This window comes from Triticum urartu, chromosome 3A (genome assembly GCF_056163025.1).
Source record: "Triticum urartu cultivar PI428250 chromosome 3A, HENAU_Tu73, whole genome shotgun sequence".
Lineage (NCBI taxonomy): Eukaryota > Viridiplantae > Streptophyta > Magnoliopsida > Poales > Poaceae > Triticum > Triticum urartu.
Window position 1 is genome coordinate 184,501,157 of NC_141875.1, and position 21,035 is coordinate 184,522,191.

Sequence of the window (21,035 nt, forward strand, 5' to 3'; positions counted from 1 at the left end):
TGAAAATAATTTAGTAAATCCTAGTTGTTTCCAGGGGGGTGTTGGGGGTTCTGTCATCCCCATTTCAAATTTAATAGGAAAATAAACATGATGCACACTAATGCTTGAACTAGCTAGGGTGTGACAGGCGCGGAGCAGCACATCGACGGACATGACGACGCCGGCGGGCACGATGAACCTGGCCATGGCGTTCCAGGTCGGGTTGTGGTCGTCGGAGTCGTGTGGGGGGGGGGGGGTTGCGGCGACTGGGCCGTCGGGGGGCACCGAAGATGACGACGGGCGGACGGTGTCACTTCATTGTCCGGGAACAGAACCACCAATCAGAACAGAGCGAGGTGTTCTTTTGGTCGATCCTTCTCTTTATGATTGATTATGCATGGTTGGTGTTTGATCCTTAGGAGGAAAAGATCAACCCTTTGTTAGATAATTAATTAAAAAATACTAGTGACGATGACATGTACCTAGGGTAGGGTAATAGGCCTGACCTAGATGTCCTTCCCAAGGACACTACCCTAAAGTCAAGTACATTCAAGAACAAAGAGAAGATACCGACTGAAATCACATTGGAGTGCAATCCACTCGACCAAACATACCACTCGACCAGTATACAGTCATTCGACCGCACGAGGAGTCACTCGAAGCATGCAAAGTCTAAAGTCACTCAGGATGGCAACGGTCAAGCATTCACTCCGTAGTGTTAAAGACCATTTATATCTCTTTATAGCTAGCGTTACCAGTACCGCCCTGTCTTAATGTACATTGAACCCTGTGTAACGTGGGTGGCTGGGGTCCTGCGCACTCTATATAAGCCACCCCTCCTCTGGCACAAGGGTTTGCACCCCCTGTAACTTTCACGCATAATCCAATCGACCAAGCCTCCGGGCACCGAGACGTAGGGTTGTTACTTCCTCCGAGAAGGGCCTGAACTCGTAAAACCTTGCGTGCACAACCTCACCATAGCTAGGACCTTGCCTCCTCCTACGTACCCCCTATTCTATTGTCAGACTTACTCCCACGACAGTTGGCGCCCACCTTAGGGCCAGTGTCTTAGCGACTTCCAGTGAGGTTGCAGTTTTTCTGATCTCCATCACCATGATTTCTGGCGGTGGTTTGGCTTTGGGCCACGAGATCCATCTCAGCGCGCTTGTCTTCATCACCGACGACTCCGCCTGGCTCCAAGAGGCCCCTCTCAATGTCGAGGCCCTTCTCGGCCATGGGGAGGAACACTTCCGTGTGAGTGCCTGCGGCGTCCTCTTTCGGCAGCCGTCGACCCAGTATCGGTCGGCTCCGCGACTGCCCTTCTAGTTGTACGCCGTTGCAAAAGATCTGGTCGATCATGGCTTCAGTGTTGGGTGAAACATGCGGTGGCCCACCAGTCGGCCACCCCTTAAGTCATGACAATCGAGCCCGACGAATCTCTCTACGGACTATTCGACTGGTTCCGCTGAGACTCTGTCCGAGTGTGGGAGCAGGGACCCAGCGGCGGAGGTCCTGATGGTCGACACGCCATGCAGTCTGCCTGGTTTCCGTCGAAGTGGCGGCGGCAATGGTGGTGGTGGTCCGTCGCATGGTCATGACGAGTATCACCCCGAAGCTCTCACTTCGGAGCAGAGGGAAGAGCTGCATCGTCCCAACATGGAGGTGCTCCACACTCCCATCATCAGAGAGACCTCTGAGGCTCGAGCCTTGGAGGCTATGTGCCTAGACACCTTGGCTGAGCACGCGCCTCTGGAGAATCTTCAACATTCACTCGACGAGCGCGCCCGTCGTCAGATCCCGGAATCTAGTCGACAATTGTTTCCGCCTGAACCTCAGGTATATCCTACACTAATCCAGAATCTTGGAGCTACAACCCGTATAGCAGAGTTGATTCAACTGTCCTGTTCAGAAGCTGGTAGAGGTTTGCTGTAGATCCGTGCGCTGCTCCGGGCAGCGGGTGAACAAAATTCTGCCGTTTCTTAGTCGCGCAACAGGATTCATAGCAGATCTGTGGTTGCAGATACAGTTCAGTCGGCTCATAGTCCAAGATCGCCTCCGCGGCGTGAGGATCGTGGGCACCACCAAGATTAGCACCTGGATCGGGGCCATGGACTGTACGATCATCAAGTCGGCTGTGATGACCACCGTTGAGTGCCAACGCCTCCTATGAGGGGCGGATCGTACGCGCCCCAGCGGTATGATGACAGGCGCCCATATGGTGATGAGCGAAGAGCTCCGGTCGACCCAAGGGAACCTGGGTTAGATGCGAGATCTCTTCTCGTACAAAATCTAGTCGACCGGGGTCGGGCACACAGAGAGGGACAAGATGTTCACTACCCGAGTGGAGGCTGAGTGCATGTTTCTGGACCCAAGTGTTTCAGCAGAGCCATCCGAGCTGCAGAGATCCTGCCCAACTTCAGGTTGGCAACGGTTGTCAGCAAGTTAACCGGCGAATCGAAACCCAATACTTGGTTATAGGATTACCGAGTGGCAGTGTAGATTGGCGGTGGCAACGATGATGTAGACATGAAACACCTCCCCCTGATGCTTGAGGGTTTGACCAGAGCTTGGCTAAATCAGTTGGCCCCTGGCAGTATTTTCAGTTGGGAAGAGTTGGCCCGAGCATTTATCAAAACGTTCGAGGGCACTTGCAAGCGACCTGCTGGGCTGACTGAGTTACAGAATTGTATCCAGAAACCGAATGAGATCTTGAGAGATTACATTCAGAGACGGACTACTCTTCATCACACAGGGGAAAACGTGTCGCAGCACCAAGCAGTTTGCGCCTTCAAAGAGGGCGTTCGGTACAAAGAGCTTAACCTGAAGTTCGGTCGGACAGGAGACATGTGTAACATCCCAAATTTTCAATTTGAAATGTTATACATAGGTCATTCATGCATATAATATTTTATTGCATTTCGTTTCGCGATCCTCGAAAATCCTAAGCAACTCAAGGACCCACGGAGAGAGTTGGGGATTTCACGTTCTTCATATTTGAATTTTATCAAATATTGAGGCAAGGATCATTTTGGTTTTAATAATTTTTCTCTCCGAAAATATTTCATATTAAAAGATATGAGAGGAGATAATATGACTTCTCCAAAAAAATAAGTGAAATATTGGAGGAAAAATATTAAAATCAAATGAATAAATTTTCTTTGAATTTTATTGCAATTTTATTTGAATTAGGAAAAAAATATGCGTTTCTCAAAATTGCATTAGAGGCCCAAATAAATGTTCACTTTGTCCGGAACATTATTAGAGGACCGTGAAAATTTATTTCAGGATTTTTGGAGTCCGTTTAGTATTTCTTTTATTTTTTCTTCCGCGTCAGGTTTTTTTAAAAGAGAGAGAGAGAGAGAGAGAGAGAGAGAGAGAGAGAGCACTCACCTAACGGGCCGTGCCCAACTAGGACACCGCCTGGCCGGCTTTTTAAGGCGAGGCCCGAGGCCCGCGACGCCGCCAGCCCCGCCCGAACCATAGCCTCGCCCGCCAGTGCCTCCCGTCGCCACGCCACCGCGCCGCGAAGCCGCTGCCCGCCGCCGCCGGAGCCACCGCCGTCCGGTTTTCTCGGGAAAACCGTTGTTTTTTTAGAAAACCCTAGATCTAGTTTTTTTAATAGATCGGTTCATTCGGTTTTCCGTCGGTTTATTTATTTAGCAGACGCTCGTCCGTACGTTCGTTTTAACGAACGGTTGTTCATCGGTTAGCCGCAGACAGCGAACATTCTTTCGTTAGCCTGTTCGTCAGTTTTCTTTTTCCAGGGTTTTCCGCGATTATTCCCGATCGCGATTTCTGCCCTAATCTTCGTTCTAGTATATCTTTTCGCTCATTTATCCAAATCAGGTGAAACAAGCGCCTGGATCTTTGTCTCGAAGCCCTCTTTCTGTTTAACCAACTTGAACAGGATTTTGGTACTGTAAAATTTGGCTTTAGTCCAGATTAGTAATCTGATCTTGTTTCTTTTGTAGTTTGAGTTTCGTTGCTCCGTTTGATTTGATTCTTTTTTGCAAATTGGAGTTATTCAGTTGAACTTTCTAGTTAGATCTTCTTATTTGAGTTTGCCCCATGCATCTTTGCTTGATTGCTTAAGTATGCTATTATTTGTTTGGGATAGAACACCCGGAGTGCGAAGCGTGCTACTATGAGTCACTAGGTTTTGCAGATCGTCAGCAAGGCAAGTAAAACATTGATCATACTCTTTCATACCCAGTTTTTATGCATTAGTTACAATCCTCAAACACTGCATGATTAGGATGTGATTAACATGTGGGTATTGGGAAGTAGTTGATGAGGTAGAACATATTACCTATTTCATTATCAAACCCTTGGGAGTTACTTCTACGTTCTGCTTATATTGTTATGTTATGCTAGTAGACGTGGATTGGGTTTGAGTGTATCCATGACAGATGTGAGTGTTTAATTAATGGTTCAGTTCTAAGGTGGAAACTTTAATACACATTTGGCTGGATTGTTGGTTTTGGGGACCTGGGGTTATACCAGTGTTGTCCTAGGAGATCCCGAGGTTATACCGTGTGATCCTCCTATGGTCCGCCACCCAGGCTTAAAGGGATCATAATATTATTCATGCTAGAAACTTCCATGTGCAGCCACAAGCTATTATGGGCTCTAGCATAGTTGATTAGGTTGCATGACATCTTCAAGTGGACATCTGGGGTTAGAGTTAATGCTTCTGAAAGACTGTGTCCCAGTCATCCGTTTCTCAAACACCATGCAGTGCGAGAAATCCAACGGAGGAGATCGTGTCTTGTGGGGAGTGCGCAAACCTCTGCAGAGTGTACAAACTAATCATGGTTAGCCGTGTCCCCGGTTATGGACATCTTGAGTATTTGGTTCTTGGATTATCATATGGATCTCATCACTCTAAATTAATTTGTTGGGTTGATAATTACTTTTAATTGGGATTGATATGGGGGTACTATTCTCAATGTTTCAACCACCATGATCGTTAAATAAAGTATATTCCTTTGTTGTAGGGAAAAATTGGCTTTTCGCAAAAACATTATAACCATAGAGCATCCACCAGCCAAATATGCATGTAGTGATAGCATTTACATGTTCATTGCTTTACTGTGTTATATTGCCAGCATATTCCATGTGCTGACCCGTTTTCGGGCTGCAACATATCATGTTGCAGACTTTTTAGACGAGGAGTAAGATGCGTTAGGTCGTTTGTCATGCACTCAGCTATGTCGTTGGAGTTGATGGACTCACTTTATCTTCCAAGCCTTCCGTTGTTATCGCTTTTAGATGGCCTTAAGCCATATTTATTGTAATAAGTTCTCTCTTGAGACATTCGATGTAATAAGTGTGTGATTGCTACTCTCTTATAAATCCTTCGAGTACTGTGTGTGTCGGCATTACCGATCCAGGGATGACACTGAACACAGAGACTTGACCGCCTGAGGTCGGGTCGCTACAAGATGGTATCAGAGCCTGCGCTGGATGTAGGACACGACCACTAAGATGAACCATAGGACACTCTTCTCTACTCATTTCTGACTCCTCTTCATTTTCTACTCTTTAGGATGGCGGACTCGAGGAACAAGTTTACACAGCCGGATGAAGACATCCCGTTTGGATGACATTTGAAGGAAGTCACTAGGTAACTGAACATCAGAATACCAAGCTTCACCGGGACCTACACCGCCACTTTACCAGAAGAGGAGCGTTGGTTGATTCGAGTTCAAGTTCCAGGAAGGACATTCACGCCAGTCACTAAACCTATAGAGTTTACTTTGACGCACCAACCTGGAGTCTAGCCAAGAGCATGGCAGCCCACATCGCCATAGGACGCATCGGCGAAGTTTACCACAAGGAGCTTAAGGACACTATATACCAGATATGTGGGCACCGAGATGAGCAATGGGAGATGATCAGCACCAGGAAAGATAGGTCCATTGCAGCATTCATCCAAGAGTTAAACCATCATATCCGTTGCTAGGAGAACCAGATGTGTGCAAGCATGATAGATCTGAAGAAGGCGATGACCAGGATCACAGAGCTAGAAGAGGAGCTTAAGTCTACACACGATGGATATGAGGAGGAAATGATGATACTTATAGAGAAAAATGACGACATGACCAGGAATCTAGGAGTGTTATGGGAGACCCCGCGCCAGGAGGAGAAGACGACGAACCTAAGGAAATTCATTCGGAAGACTACATCATCATCGACGACACCGACTCCGACCCCGACGATAGTGATGATGATTATGAAGACGAAGTTGGAGCAGATATCATGGAGTCTTCCACCGATCAAAATTTCTAGTAGACCACCATATGATCAGTAGTGTTTCCCCATGTATATAGAATAGTCTGAGCACTGTAATGATAGTTAGATCGATTGCATGCCCTTTCTTGCTTGATTGAGTGATATGATATGATTGTGTTTGTCTGATGTGCATATGGGTAATGCTTTTCTCCTTAGACCTCATTCTATTCTATTCTCTCCCCTCTAAAACCCATCAGATGCCTCCGAGACGTGACCCCAGTTTTGCTTTCCCACCGAAGCTCACTCAGTTGATCCAGCAGCAGAATACACTGGTGCGGTTGCTAGTTTAGAATCAGGGCAACAACAACAACAACAATAACAACAACCCACCGCCACCACCTCCAGTTGACAACTTAGCTCGCTTTATGAGGTTACAGCCACCGGTGTTTTCCAGTAACACCGAGCCCATAGTTGTGGATGATTGGCTACGTAGGATTGGAAGGGAATTAACAACTGCCGGTTGCACAGATGCTGAGAAGGTGTGTTTTGCGGCACACCAATTAGATGCACCCACAGCCGCATGGTGGGAGAATTACACAGCCACTTTTCCCATAGCCAATGTTACTTGGGAGCAGTTTCGGAAAGCATTCCGCACCACCTATGTCTCAACTGGAGCTATGAGCATGAAGAAGTGTGAGTTTCGCAACTTGCGCCAGGGAAATCGTACTGTGGCCCAGTACGTAGATGACTTTAGTAAGCTATCTCGTTATGCCCCTGATGATGTGGCCATAGATGCCACGAAGAAATAGAAGTTCATGGAAGGGCTTAATGATGAGATGAGCATGCAGTTGATGGTGGCAACATTTAACAACTACCAGGAGCTGGTAGACAAGGCTCTTATGATTGAAGGGAAGCGGCAGCAGATTGAGAGCCGCAAGAGGAAGTATAGACAAGGAAAGTACAATTCTGGAGCTCAGCAGAAGCCTCAAATCACCCCGGACTCAGGAGGATTGACCCATAACCATGGAGGTCACACTCACAATGGAGGTAGTTCGCATAAAAATAGCGGCCCCAAGAATGGAAACAGAAATGGAGCAGGCAGTAACCAGAACCGCTCTAACCCAGCCACACCCGCCAAGAAGGATCAAAGTCACATTACCTGTTTCAAGTGTGGGAATACTGGGCACTACGCCAATGATTGTCCAGAATGGAAGAACGGAAATGGCAATGGAAGCACTGGGAAGAATCCCAACCCTTTCAATAGGGGACAGGTGAACCACGTGAACGTGGAGGAGGTTGAAGAGCAGCCTGATGCAGTTATCGGTAAGTTTCTGGTTAAGTCATTTACCGCCCTTGTTTTATTTGATACTCGTGCATCGCATTCATACATTTCAAGGGGATTTGTGGACAAGTTTAAGTTACCCACCTTAGGCCTTAGGACACCCTTGCTAGTGAGTTCACCCGGTGCAGGGTATATGGCCAGCCGATGGTGCGATCGGATACCCATAACCACTGGTAGCCATGTTTTCCCCTCAGACCTAGTAATTTTGGAGTCACAAGGATTGGATGTGATACTAGGAATGGATTGGTTATCGAAGTATGGAGGGAACATTGACTGTGCTAGCAGATCAATTCTACTCACCACCCCAGAGGGAAAAAGGATCAACTATGTATCTAGGCATGTGCCTAGGAGGACTCAAGTAAATTCTCTCTCATGAGTTGTTCAGGAGGAAGTGCCGGTGGTGAAGGATTACCCCGATGTATTTCCAAAGGAGTTACCAGGCATGCCGCCAGATCGAGATATTGACTTTTTGATAGAGCTAATGTCAGGCACCAGATCAATATCGAAGAGACCGTAACGGATGCCCGCAAATGATCTAGAAGAGATCAAGAAGCAGATTAAGGAGTTATTGGAGAAAGGTTACATCCGACGAAGTTCATCACCATGGGGAGCACCAATGCTCTTGGTTGGGAAGAAGGATGGATCATTGAGAATGGTTGTTGATTATCGTGTGTTGAATGAAGTGACGATCAAGAACAAGTACCCACTACCGATGATCAATGATTTGTTTGACCATCAGCAAGGAGCTAAAGTGTTTTCGAAGATCGTTGCGATCAGGATATCACCAGCTGAAAATTCGAGGAAAGGATATACCAAAAACAGCATTCACCACAAGGTACGGGTTATATGAGTATACGGTTATGTCATTTCGACTGACTAACGCCCCTGCCTATTTCATGAGTATGATGAACAAGGTGTTCACGGAGTTCTTGGATCAGTTTGTCGTGGTGTTTATTGATTATATTTTAGTATACTCGAAGAATGAAGAGGAACACAAGGAGCATTTGTGTTTGGTTCTTGAGAAGCTCAGGGAACATCAGTTATATGCCAAGTTCAGCAAATGTGAGTTTTGGTTGAAGGAATTTGGATTTCTTGGACATGTTTTATCAGGAGAAGGTATAGAAGTGGATCCTACCAAGGTTCAGTCAGTCACCGGGTGGTTGGCACCCACCTCAGTTGGAGAGATCCGCAGTTTTATTGGACTTGCGGGATACTACTAGAGATTTATTAAGAATTTCTCCAAGATTGCGAAGCCTATGACGACATTGTTGAAGAAAGATACCAAGTTCCATTGGACAGAGGAATGTGAAGCAAGTTTCCAGGAGTTGAAGAAACGTTTGACTACATACCCAGTGCTAATCCTGACGGATATACGCAAAGATTTCCAAGTGTATTGCGACGCCTCACGCTTAGGACTTGGAGGAGTACTTATGCAAGACGGAATAGTTGTTTCATATGCTTCAAGACAACTTCAGCCACATGAGTTAAATTATGCTACGCATGATTTGGAGTTAGCAGCTGTAGTGCATGCGCTCAAGATCTGGAGACATTTTCTTATAGGAAACTATTTTGATGTGTACACGGATCACAAGAGTTTGAAGTATATTTTTACCCAGAAGGAGTTGAACCTCAGGCAAAGGAGATGGTTGGAGCTCATAAAGGATTATGATCTGAAGTTGCACTATCATCCAGGCAAGGCCAATGTCGTAGCAGATGCTTTGAGATGGAAGGATTATGCCAATACCTTAGTAACAGGAGGTTTGCCAAAGGAGTTAGCAGAAGATCTCAGGGATCTAGAGGTTTTGTGGCAGCATTGGAAGTTCAGTCAACATTGTTGGAAAAGATTAGAGAAACTCAGAAGGATGACAAAGAAATTGCTTAAATAAAGGAGAAGATGAGTGAAGGTAAGGCCAAAGGTTTTCGTGAGGATGAGAACGACACCTTATGGTTTGAGGACCGGGTTTATGTGCCCAATAATGCAGAGATCAGTAAGTTGATACGTAAGGAAGCCCATGACCGGGTTTATGTGCCCAATAATGCAGAGATCAGTAAGTTGATCGGGTCCTGGGTAATCAGTATACTTGGCATGGATTTTATCACCGGATTACCCAGGACCCGATCGGGATATGATTCTATCTGGGTAGTAGTGGATCGCTTGACCAAAGTAGCTCACTTTATCCCAGTGAATACCACCTATACAAGTGCGAAGTTGGCCAAGATATACATGACCAGGATCGTATGTCTGCATGGAGTTCTGAGGACCATCGTATTAGATGGAGGAACATGGTTTACTTCAAAGTTTTGGCACCAGCTGCACCAGACTTTGGGAACCAGACTAGAGTTCAGTACAGCTTTTCATCCACAGACAGATGGACAGACTGAGAGAGTTAATCAGATTCTAGAGGACATGTTGAGAGCTTGTGCGCTAGATTATGGATCTAGTTGGGATGACAACCTGCCCTACGCGGAGTTCTCATACAACAACATCTACCAGGCCAGTTTGAAGATGGCACCGTTCGAAGCCTTGTATGGAAGAAGATGCCAAACATCGTTGATGTGGGATGAAGTTAGAGACCGCCAGTTGTCTGGACCGGATTTGATTAAGGAGTCTGAAGAGAAGGTTAAGCTGATTCGAGATAGACTGAAGGTAGCTCAGTCCCAACAGAAGAGTTACGCAGACTCGAAATGCAAGGAGGTAGCCTATGAAATCGGAGACAGAGCATATCTGCGAGTGTCACCTCTGCGAGGAGTTAAATGTTTTGGGGTCAAGGGAAAGTTAGCCCCGAGATTTGTAGGACCGTACCGTGTTTTGGAATGCATGGGAGAGGTTGCCTACAAGTTGGAGTTACCCGAAGGACTGTCGGGTGTTCATGATGTGTTTCATGTTTCCAAGTTGAAGAAGTGCCATGCAGAGATGGCCGATATTCCTCTGAGAGATACAGTGCCCGTGGAAGCAATTCAGTTGGATAGTGATTTGACATATGAGGAGAAACCTGTCAAAATTCTTGAGTTTGCTAGCTGAGTTACTCGCAGCAAGGTTATCAAGTTTTGCAAAGTTCAGTGGAGCCACCATGCCGAGGAGGAAGCCACCTGGGAAAGAGAGGATGATCTACGCAAGTACCACCCACACCTATTTTCTAGCCAACCCGAATCTCAAGGACGAGATTCATCTTAAGGGGGGTAGGTTTGTAACATCCCAAATTTTCAATTTCGAATGTTATACATAGGTCATTCATGCATATCATATTTTATTGCATTTTGTTTTGCGATCCTCGAAAATCCTAAGCAACTTAAGGACCCATGGAGAGAGTTCGGGATTTCACGTTCTTCATACTTTAATTTTATCAAATATTGAGGCAAGGATCATTTTGGTTTTAATAATTTTTCTCTTCGAAAATATTTCATATTAAAATATATGAGAGGAGATAATATGACCTCTCCAAAAAAATAAGTGAAATATTGGAGGAAAAATATTAAAATCAAATGAATAAATTTTCTTTGGATTTTATTGCAATTTTATTTGAATTAGGAAAAAAATATGTGTTTTTCAAAATTGCATTAGAGGCCCAAATAAATGTTCACTTTGTCCGGAATATTATTAGAGGACCGTGAAAATTTATTTCAGGATTTTTGGAGTCTGTTTAGTATTTCTTTTATTTGTTTTTCCACGTCAGGTTTTTTTAAGAGAGAGAGAGCACCGACCTAACGGGCCGTGCCCGACTAGGACACCGCACGACCCGCTTTTTAAGGCGAGGCTCGAGGCCCGCGAAGCCGCCAGCCCCGCCCGAACCCTAGCCCCGCCCGCCGCCGCCAGCGCCTCCCGTAGCCGTGCCGCCGCCCGCGCGCCGCGAAGCCGCCGCCCGCCGGAGCCGCCTCGCGCTGCCGCCGAACCCGCCGACACCGAGGTAGCCGCCGCCGTCCGGTTTTCTCGGGAAAACTGTTGTTTTTTTAGAAAACCCTAGATCTAGTTTTTTAAATAGATCGGTTCGTTCGGTTTTCCATCGGTTTATTTATTTAGCGGACGTTCGTCGGTACGTGCATTTTAACGAACGGTTGTTCGTCGGTTAGCCGCAGACAGCGAACGTTCATTCGTTAGCATGTTCGTCAGTTTTCTTTTCCAGGGTTTTTCCGCGATTATTCCCGATCGCGATTTCTGCCCTAATCTTCCTTCTAGTATATCTTTTCGCTCGTTTATCCAAATCAGGTGAAACAAGCGCCTAGATCTTCGTCTCGAAGCCCTCTTTCTGTTTAACCAACTTGAAGAGGATTTTAGTACTGTAAAATTTGGCTTTAGTCCAGATTAGTAATCAGATCTTGTTTCTTTTGTAGTTTGAGTTTCGTTGCTCCGTTTGATTTGATTCTTTTTGCAAATCGGAGTTCTTCAGTTGAACATTCTGGTTAGATCTTCTTATTTGAGTTTTCCCCGTGCATCTTTGCTTGATTGCATATGTATGCTATTGTTTGTTTGTGATATAACACCCTGAGTGCGAAGCGTGCTACTACGAGTCACTAGGTTTTGCAAATCGTCAGCAAGTCAAGTAACACATTGATCATACTCTTTCATACCCAATTTTTATGCATTAGTTACAATCCTCAAACACTGCATGATTGGTATGTGATTAACATGTGGGTATTGGGAAGTAGTTGATGAGGTAGAACCTACTACCTGTTTCATTATCAAACCCTTGGGAGTTACTTCTACGTTATTCTTATATTGTTATGCTATGCTAGTAGACGTGGATTGGGTTTGAGTGTATCCATGACAGATGTGAGTGTTTAATTAATGGTTCAATTCTAAGGTGTAAACTTTAATACACATCTGGGTGGATTGTTGGTTTTGGGCACCTGGGGTTATTACCAGTGTTGTCCAAGGAGATCCCGGGGTTATACCGTGTGATCCTCCTATGGTCCGCCACCCAGGCTCAAAGGGATCATAAGATTATTCATGCTAGAAACTTCCGTGTGCAGCCACAAGCTATTATAGGCTCTAGCATAGTTGAGTAGGTTGCATGACATCTTCCAGTTGTAGCCTAGCAGATGTAGCGGGTGTAGGTTGGTACTGTCTACCCAGGGTTAGATTTAATGCTTCTGAAAGATCGTGTCTCGGTTATCCGTTTCTCAAACACCATGCAGTGCGAGAAATCCAATGGAGGATATCGAGTCTTGTGGGGAAAAGTGCGCAAACCTCTGCAGAGTGTACAAACTAATCATGGTTAGCTGTGTCATTATGGACATCTTGAGTATCTAGTTCTTGGATTATCATATGGATCTCATCACTCTAAATTAATTTGTTGGGTTGATAATTACTTTTAATTGGGATTGAGATGGGGGTACCATTCTCAATCACTACAAAAAAATACACTTCCGTGATGATACGTGTTTGTCACAGTAGGTCACGTTTTCTGTCATGCATGTACATCCATGACAAATTTATGACAAAATCAAGATAGTCATACATGTGCTGTCGTAGAAGTGTTCCATGACATTGCCAAAATTATCATCATGGAAGTGTCCACTTCCATGACGATAAATCACGCGTCACAGAAGTGCTTTCGTCAAGGGTGACCGACACGTGACATCCACCGTAATGGAACGCCATTAAGCTATCGGGTCGGATTTTGGATCCGATAACCCGTTAACAGCCACGACCAATGCCGATTTTCCACGTGTAAAATTCTCATTGGCTGACGGATCCATGTGTCAGCTCCGCGTTGGCACAGGTGTCACTCATCCAACGGTCGAGATGGGCCTATGATATGTTGACACGTGGACCGGCCCAAAAGTGGCCCACAAAGTTTAAATGGGCCGGCCCAACCGAAGGCCCATAAGATTTAGCGGACCATAATGGGCCGGCCCAGCTAAAGGCCCACAAAATTTAGGGGACCATAATGGGCCAGCCCAGCTAAAGGCCCATACGGTTTTGCAGACCATAATGGGCCGGCCCAGCTAAAGGCCCACAAGATTTTGTGGACCACAATGGGCTGGCCCAGCTAAAGGTCCACAAGATTCTGCAGACCATAATGGGCCGGCCCAACTAAAGGCCCAACATTCTCTGTCAAATCAGCCCGTCAACGGCCTGTCCTAAACTTGGCATCAACGCGGCCCATGGTCACTTCTGGCCCGTTAGCAGTCCGCTAAGTAATTGGGCCAAATAACGGCCCGGTGTATTTCCGGCCTGTTAAAGGTCCGGCTTCATTTGGTCCCATTTACAGGCCATCAAAACTTTCACCCCATAAACGACCGTGAAGGATTTGGGTCATATTCGGCCATGTCTGACATTCGGCCTGTTAGAGGCCCACTATAGCTTTGGGCCACTTTCGGCCTGTTGTCATTTTCGTCCTGTTAACACCGGACGTAAACCATGGGCCATATGTGGCCCAACGTCATATTGGGCCCATTAACGGCCCATATAAAAATGACGATAATCTAGCCCGACCGAAGTTCCGGCCTGTTAAAGGCCCGTGTATTAGGTCAGCGCATTTACGGCCCGTCTGAATTCGGCCTGTCAAAGATCCGCATCGTAAATTGGCCACCATTTCGACCTACTAAGTCCAGTGGGTTATTTGGCACAATCAGGGCCCAATCTCACTTTCGGTCTATTAAAGGCCCATGTTTTTTGTGGGCTCAAGATATTGGGAGCTCCTAACCAGCGCTTCAGGCGCCGGCTGGCTCTACCGGCGCTCGCTAGCGACGCGTAGCGGGCCGGCCCACGAACCGAGTGAACAAAGCAGACGTGAAGAAGAAAAAAACAAATCCGAACTGAAAATATGGGAACAGTGGGATTCGAACCTAGCACAACATCATTCGTGGCTTGATGCTATAACCACTACACCGAACTAGTTCTTCTGTACACTCCTAGAAAAACCATCCTAGTTAACGTTTCCTTAGTAAAGCCAATATAAATATTTTTGAAAAAAGAAAAGGTAAATTTGAAAACAAGATCATCGATTTTAAGAAAATTTCATAGATTTATCTAAAAGTTCATTGATTATAGCATCGATTTTGAAAAAAGTCCATCCATTTTGAAAAAAATAAAAAGAGTTCATCGATTTTGAAAAGAGTTCATCGTTTTGAAAAATGAGTTCATAGGTTTTGAAAAGAGTTCATTGATTTTGACCAAAAGTTTATCGGTTTCGAAAAAAGTTCATCGATTTTGAAAAAAGTTCATCAATTTGAAAGAAAATCCATCTGTTTTGAAAAAGAGTTCATCGATTTTGAACAAAAGTTCATTGAATTGAAAAATAGTTCATCGGTTTTGAAGAAAAGTTGACAAACTTAAAAAATAGTTCATGAATTTTAAAAAAAAGTTCATCGATTTACAAAAAGTTCATCGAATTTGAAAAAAGAATAACTTATTTTGAAAAAAGTTGATCAATTTTGAATTTTTTTCATAAACTTAAAAAATAGTTCATGAATTTAAAAACAAATGCACAGATTTTGAAAAAGGTTCATCGAATTTGAAAACAAATGCACAGATTTTGAAAAAGGTTCATCGACTTCAAAAAAAGTTCATCAAATTTGAAAAAAATTCACTGATTTTGAAAAAAAGTTCACCGATTTTGGAAAATGTTTATCCAATTAGAACAATGTTCATCTATTTTGAAAAAAGTTCATCAAATTTAGAAAAACGTTCATAAAATCCAATGAAGTTGTTGCATCGAATTGGAAAAAAGAAAAAAGAAAACGAAAAGAAGGAAAAGAAAAAGAAAAAAATCGAATAAAATAATTAAAAGAGGTACAAACTTGTTTGCTAGCACGTAAGGAAGGTTGGCTGGGGTGGTTAGTGTGTCTTGTACATAAACTTGGCTGCGTGAGTTCGAAACCCACACCAGCGTCATTTTTGCAGTAGTTTACAAAAAGGAATAACATGACAAATGGGCTGGCCCATTGCCGAGCGGGGGTGTGCGCCCTGTACCGATAACACTATAACGGGCGCTTAGAGCGCCGTTTAGGATTCACCCGAGATATTTACACCTGTAAACGGCCTATTTTTACTGAGGGCCCAAATTATGTTTAGGCCTGTTAAAGGCCCACTATGGGCATAGGCCTACCAGAAAAATATGAAAGCTTATGCTGATTTAGGAACAGATATTTTTAGTGGGCTACATGCCAATTTCGGCCCGTAATCATTTTTAGACCAATTGGAATGGGCCCGACGAATGTTGGCATGTTGGGCTCCTACGAAGCTTTCGGCCGAATACATTACTAAGATAAACCTACAGTATACAAAAATAGCGTCGTAATTACTGCAGCTTGAGGCAGCATCATAAATGTTGTATCACAACAAAATAAATTCCAACCATACAACAAAAGGCCTGTTGGCATAAAGTTTACAGTCCTTCTAGATAAAAGCACCATTAGATGTATAGAAGCATAGATCATTTGACCTAAGTGCTAATGTTTCAGGCTATAGAATCTGATGGAGCAGCACGATCTCCACCTTTTTTCCGCCATTGCTCTTGAACAATGAAGCGAATGTCTGATAGTCTGGTTTCAAAACCATTCATATCTTGACGACATTTCTCAACCAATATTCTTGTTTCCGAAACAACGCCCATTAGGGATTGGACTTGTGTCTGGAGCACAGATATATCACTCTGTCTAGCAGGAAGATTTTGTTCAGTAGGCGATTTGGACGAGGTTACCTTGACAACCAACCCAGAATTACGCAGGAAGGTGCTTTTTTCACTGTTAGTGGAGAGATACTGACGCACTGGAGCAAGAGGTGACATTGTGCCTGTAGTAGCCTCGTCACCTTCAGGTGGTTGTGGCTGTTCAATCATTTGTTCCATAGCTTCCTGAAAGTTTGAACTTGTAGATTAGTGTACTAGATAAGTTACTAATGAGACAAAAACAAACAAAGTAGGTTAAACGTTTATACATAACTTATTTTGGTGAACTACTGTAATACATTAGCATGTATTGTAGTGCCAACTACATAATAAAATCACTTTCGGAACATATGCCCATGTAGCATGCCTACTGTATTGTCTATTTCCTCACATTCGTTGACATCGAAGGATAAAGAGACATGGTTTAAAGTAGAATGAACATAGTATGACATCATTCATATCATGGGCAAACAGATATAAAACAAACAGGCTATTTTATCATTGTGTGCGCACGTGAACATAAGAACTAGATTACATATCAAGACCAAAAGAATATCCTTCATCTCTTTTAAACCATGTAAGGTGAAATGATACGTTAAGACAACTGCGAATAAAAGTGAACAGAGTAACTGACATTGGCTGCAAACCAAGTAGTTAAATGAACACATCACAGTACCAATCAGTTCAAGGCAGGAGGACTAAAAGGACTTACAACAGTGGCTTGAACTGGTGTGCTCATGCCCTTCATCTTGTTGGTGTGGCAATCCTTGAAGATTTGCACTGCATTCGGCTCAGGTTCTTTTTGGTCCGCGCAGGCTTTCCTCTGTATTTGGAACAAGTCAATATAGATACGATAATATGGCACAAAAAAAGAAGGAATTAGCAGCTATTTACAAGAGCCTCGCAGTGTGCAATATAGCTACAAGATCCTATTGTCTGTTGGAATTTCACTTTAGAATGGTTGGTTTTGTTCTTCAAACAGTTAGCCTAGAAGAAGATACACTTGTAAGGCACATACATAAATACAAGTCCAATATGTGGTCTGATCAAATACATATAGCCTACCTGATACTTTGGATCAGACCAGTGTTTAACAAGGGTTGTCCAGTCTTCATCTGTAATATATTCCACTAGAGATGTTTGGGCGATTTCATTGTTAGCCTTGCCTTCAAAGTGAGATTTTTTAAGGTGGTACCGATACTGTCGCAGAGCAGACTAAAAAACATGAGTGCATGCTTGTTTAGTTGCATCATCTTTCGGATCCAACTTGAACCTCATCTGTTGAAAAAAGAATGTGAGTCTTATTTGGAGGAAGCTAGAAAGTATGGGACAGAGCAAGACAATATTACTAATTGCGATGAATAACATTACTTATGGATAAATGGTCAAGGAAGGTGTTAAACTGGGTATTGTCTTTCTCATTCCTGTATTGGATCCACGTTGGGAGGATACGTGCATGACACCTAACGGCAACGGCTGCCTCTGATACTAACTTGGCTGACTCTGTAGCATCACGTGGCCTTTTTAAACCTGCCTCAAAATGGATCTCCATTCTTCCTCCTTTAGATTTTGTTAATCTGTCAAGCATTATCCCTGATGTCTGTTTCCGCTTGCGCCATGGTGCTAGTTCAACAACGAATATGGAAAGTGTTAGTGTACATCAAACTGTGAGAGTACATATAAAGGAGCATGCAACTACAACTTGACTCGGTCAGGTACCGTCTTGGTGTTGATGCTCATGAGGTTCATCTGATCTTGCCAAGTCCTGTTGTGTCAGCAGAGCTTCGGAAGTAGTGTTAGGTGTGAAGGCAGCTTGGGAACTGGCCAGTTCCGGAGCAAACGAATGAGTAACTGGTTGAGATGCTGGTACAGTTGAAGCAGATGCTACAGCTGGTGGAGCAGGTGATACTGTGTTTGTAGATTTAGCTGGTGCACTTGGACCTTCTACTGCACTATAAGTACCAGCCGAATCTCAACGGCGGAACCTTTTCCGTTTCACCCGACGAGTAACAGCACTCCCTACTATATTATTTTCCTTGCTCTTTTTTGACTTTGCCATGTCAAGTTGTACCCACAACACAAAAGAATAAAATCACTCTTCAGAACTCATTGATGCATGATACAGACAAGCAATACTTTGATGTAAGACAACCGTATGAGGATGGAATGTGTAAGAAAAACAGGACGGCATGACATATTCACAGCTACGATGTGCAAACTACGCAGAAGGATTTTCAAGAAAATATAAGTAATGCAAGCTAGACACCATATGAAAGATGCAACCAATGTTACTCTGCCAAGTTAAAATTGTCTTGTCATAAGTGGCAATTCGAAAAATTAGAAGCAGTACAATGTAGAAATCAATGCAAGATTTAACCACTATCAAACTGCCATGTTAAAAGTGTCCAATCATGAGTGACTGATGTGGGATACACAACAGCAGTACTTTGATGTAAGAACATGGTATGATAGATAGATGCAGTGTATTCTAGACACAGAAAGCCATGTCATATGCACATGTATAACGTATAAACTCAGCAGGTGCAATTTAATCAAAATAGAAGAAATACAGGCTAGACAACATATGCAACATGAAACCAATTATCACACTGTCAACTTAGAGCAAGCACCTGCGATGGTGGAGTACGGGAGATGAACTCATCATGTAGACTTGGGACTTCAACTTCATTAGCAGTAGCAGTGGAAAATCTAGAGAGTCTATGTTTGTGTCGGCACGGAGGACCACCAACATCCCCTAACTTACTCTTTTCCTTCCTATTTTCTGATATTGCCTTATGAAGTCAAAACCACAAGAAGATGAATAAAATTAGCTCTACATAACTAGTTGATGCATGATACAGACGAACACTACTTTGATGTAAGGCAAGTGCAGGATAGGAGGATGGAATATATACAAAAAAAGACAGTGTTTCATATTCACACGTATGATAGGAGGATGGAATATGTATGAAAAAATAGTAAGCGGAAGGCATTTCAACAAAATTAGAAGAAATGAAAGCTAGGCACCATATGAACATGCAACCAATATCACTCTATCAGGTAAAAAGTGTCTCGTCGTAAGTGCCATTTCAAGAAATTAGAAGCAGTACAAGCTAGAAGACAATGCAAGATGCAACCTACATCACAGTCCCAAGTTAAATGTGTCTTATGGGTAAGTGATCGTTGCAGGTATAAGTTGTAAGCTACGTAGATGCAATTCAACATAATAAGAATTAGCAATACAAACTAGACATCATACGGAAAACGCAACCACGTATAACAGTTTCAAGTAAGAGCAAGCACCTGTGATGGTGGAGTAGGGGAGATGTGCTCATCATGTACACGTATGTTCTAGAAACAGGAACACGTGTCATATTCACAGGCATTATGTGTAAAGTAAGCAGATGCAATTCAAGTTAGAAGCAATACAAGCTAGACATCATACACAACACGTAACCACATATAATAGTGTCAAGTTAGAGAAAGCACCTGTGATGGTGGAGTAGGGGAGATGTGCTCATCATCTACACAGCTATATTGACTGTCCAGCCTTGTGTTGTCTTGCGAATCTTGTTGGGAGGATGGCGGAGTAGAATTTGTAGAGACCCCCTGTTTGAGTTGCTCCGAAGGACCACCATCATCCACAGCCGGACTAATTTCCTTCAGTTGTAATGATTTTGCATTGTGAAGTCAAACCGACAAGAAAAAGGAATAAAATTCGCTCTTCAGAACTCATTCATGCATGATACTGACGAACACTACTCGGATGAAAGGCAAACATATGATGTGAGGATGGAATATGTATGAAAAACAGGATGGTGTGACATATTCACACCTATGATGTGGTAACTAAGCAGAAGGCATTTCAACAAATTAGAAGCACTGCAAGCTAGACACCATATGAAAGATGCAACTAATATCACTCTGCCAAGTTCAAACTGTATGGCGTTTCAACAAATTAGAAGCAATACATGCTAGAAATCATATGCAAGACACAACCAATATCACAGTGGCGACTTAAAGGTGCCTTATCATAAGTGACTGATGCGGGATATGCAAGAATAGTAGTCTGATGTAGAAACAGGAACACATGTGATATTCACAGGCATTATGTGTAAAGTAAGCAGATGCAATTCAACAAAGTTAGAAGCAATACAAGCTAGGCATCATACGCAACATGCAACCACATATAATAGTGCCAAGTTAGAGCAAGCACCTGTGATGGTGGAGTAGGGGAGATGTGCTCATCATCTACACAGCTACGTTGACTGTCTAGCCTTGCGTTGTCTTGCAAATCTTGTTGGGAGGATGGCGGAGTAGCATCTGTAGAGAACCTCCATTTCAGTTGCTCGGAAGGACCACCACCATCATCCAATGCCTTGCCAATTTCCTTCAGCTTTATTGATTTTGCATTGTAAGGTCATACCGACAAGAAAAAGGAATATCATTCGCTCTTCATAACTCATTCATGCATGATACTGACGAACACTACTCTGATGAAAGGCAAAGTCATGATACGGGGATGGAATATGTACGAAAAAATGGATGGCTTGACATATTCACACCTATGATGTGGTAACTAAGCAGAAGGCACTTCAACAAATTAGAAACACTGCAAGACACCATATGGAAGGTGCAATCAATATCACTCTGCCAAGTTAAAATTGTCTCGTCATAGGTGGCGTTCATCAAACTAGAAGCAATACATGCTAGAAATCATATTCAAGACGCAAACCAATATCACACTGCCAACTTAAAGGTGTCCCATCATAAGTGACTGATGCAGGATACACAAGAGTAGTTTCATGTAGGAACATGGTGTGATAGACAGATATAGTATGTACCAAAAACAAGAAAGCGTGTCATAT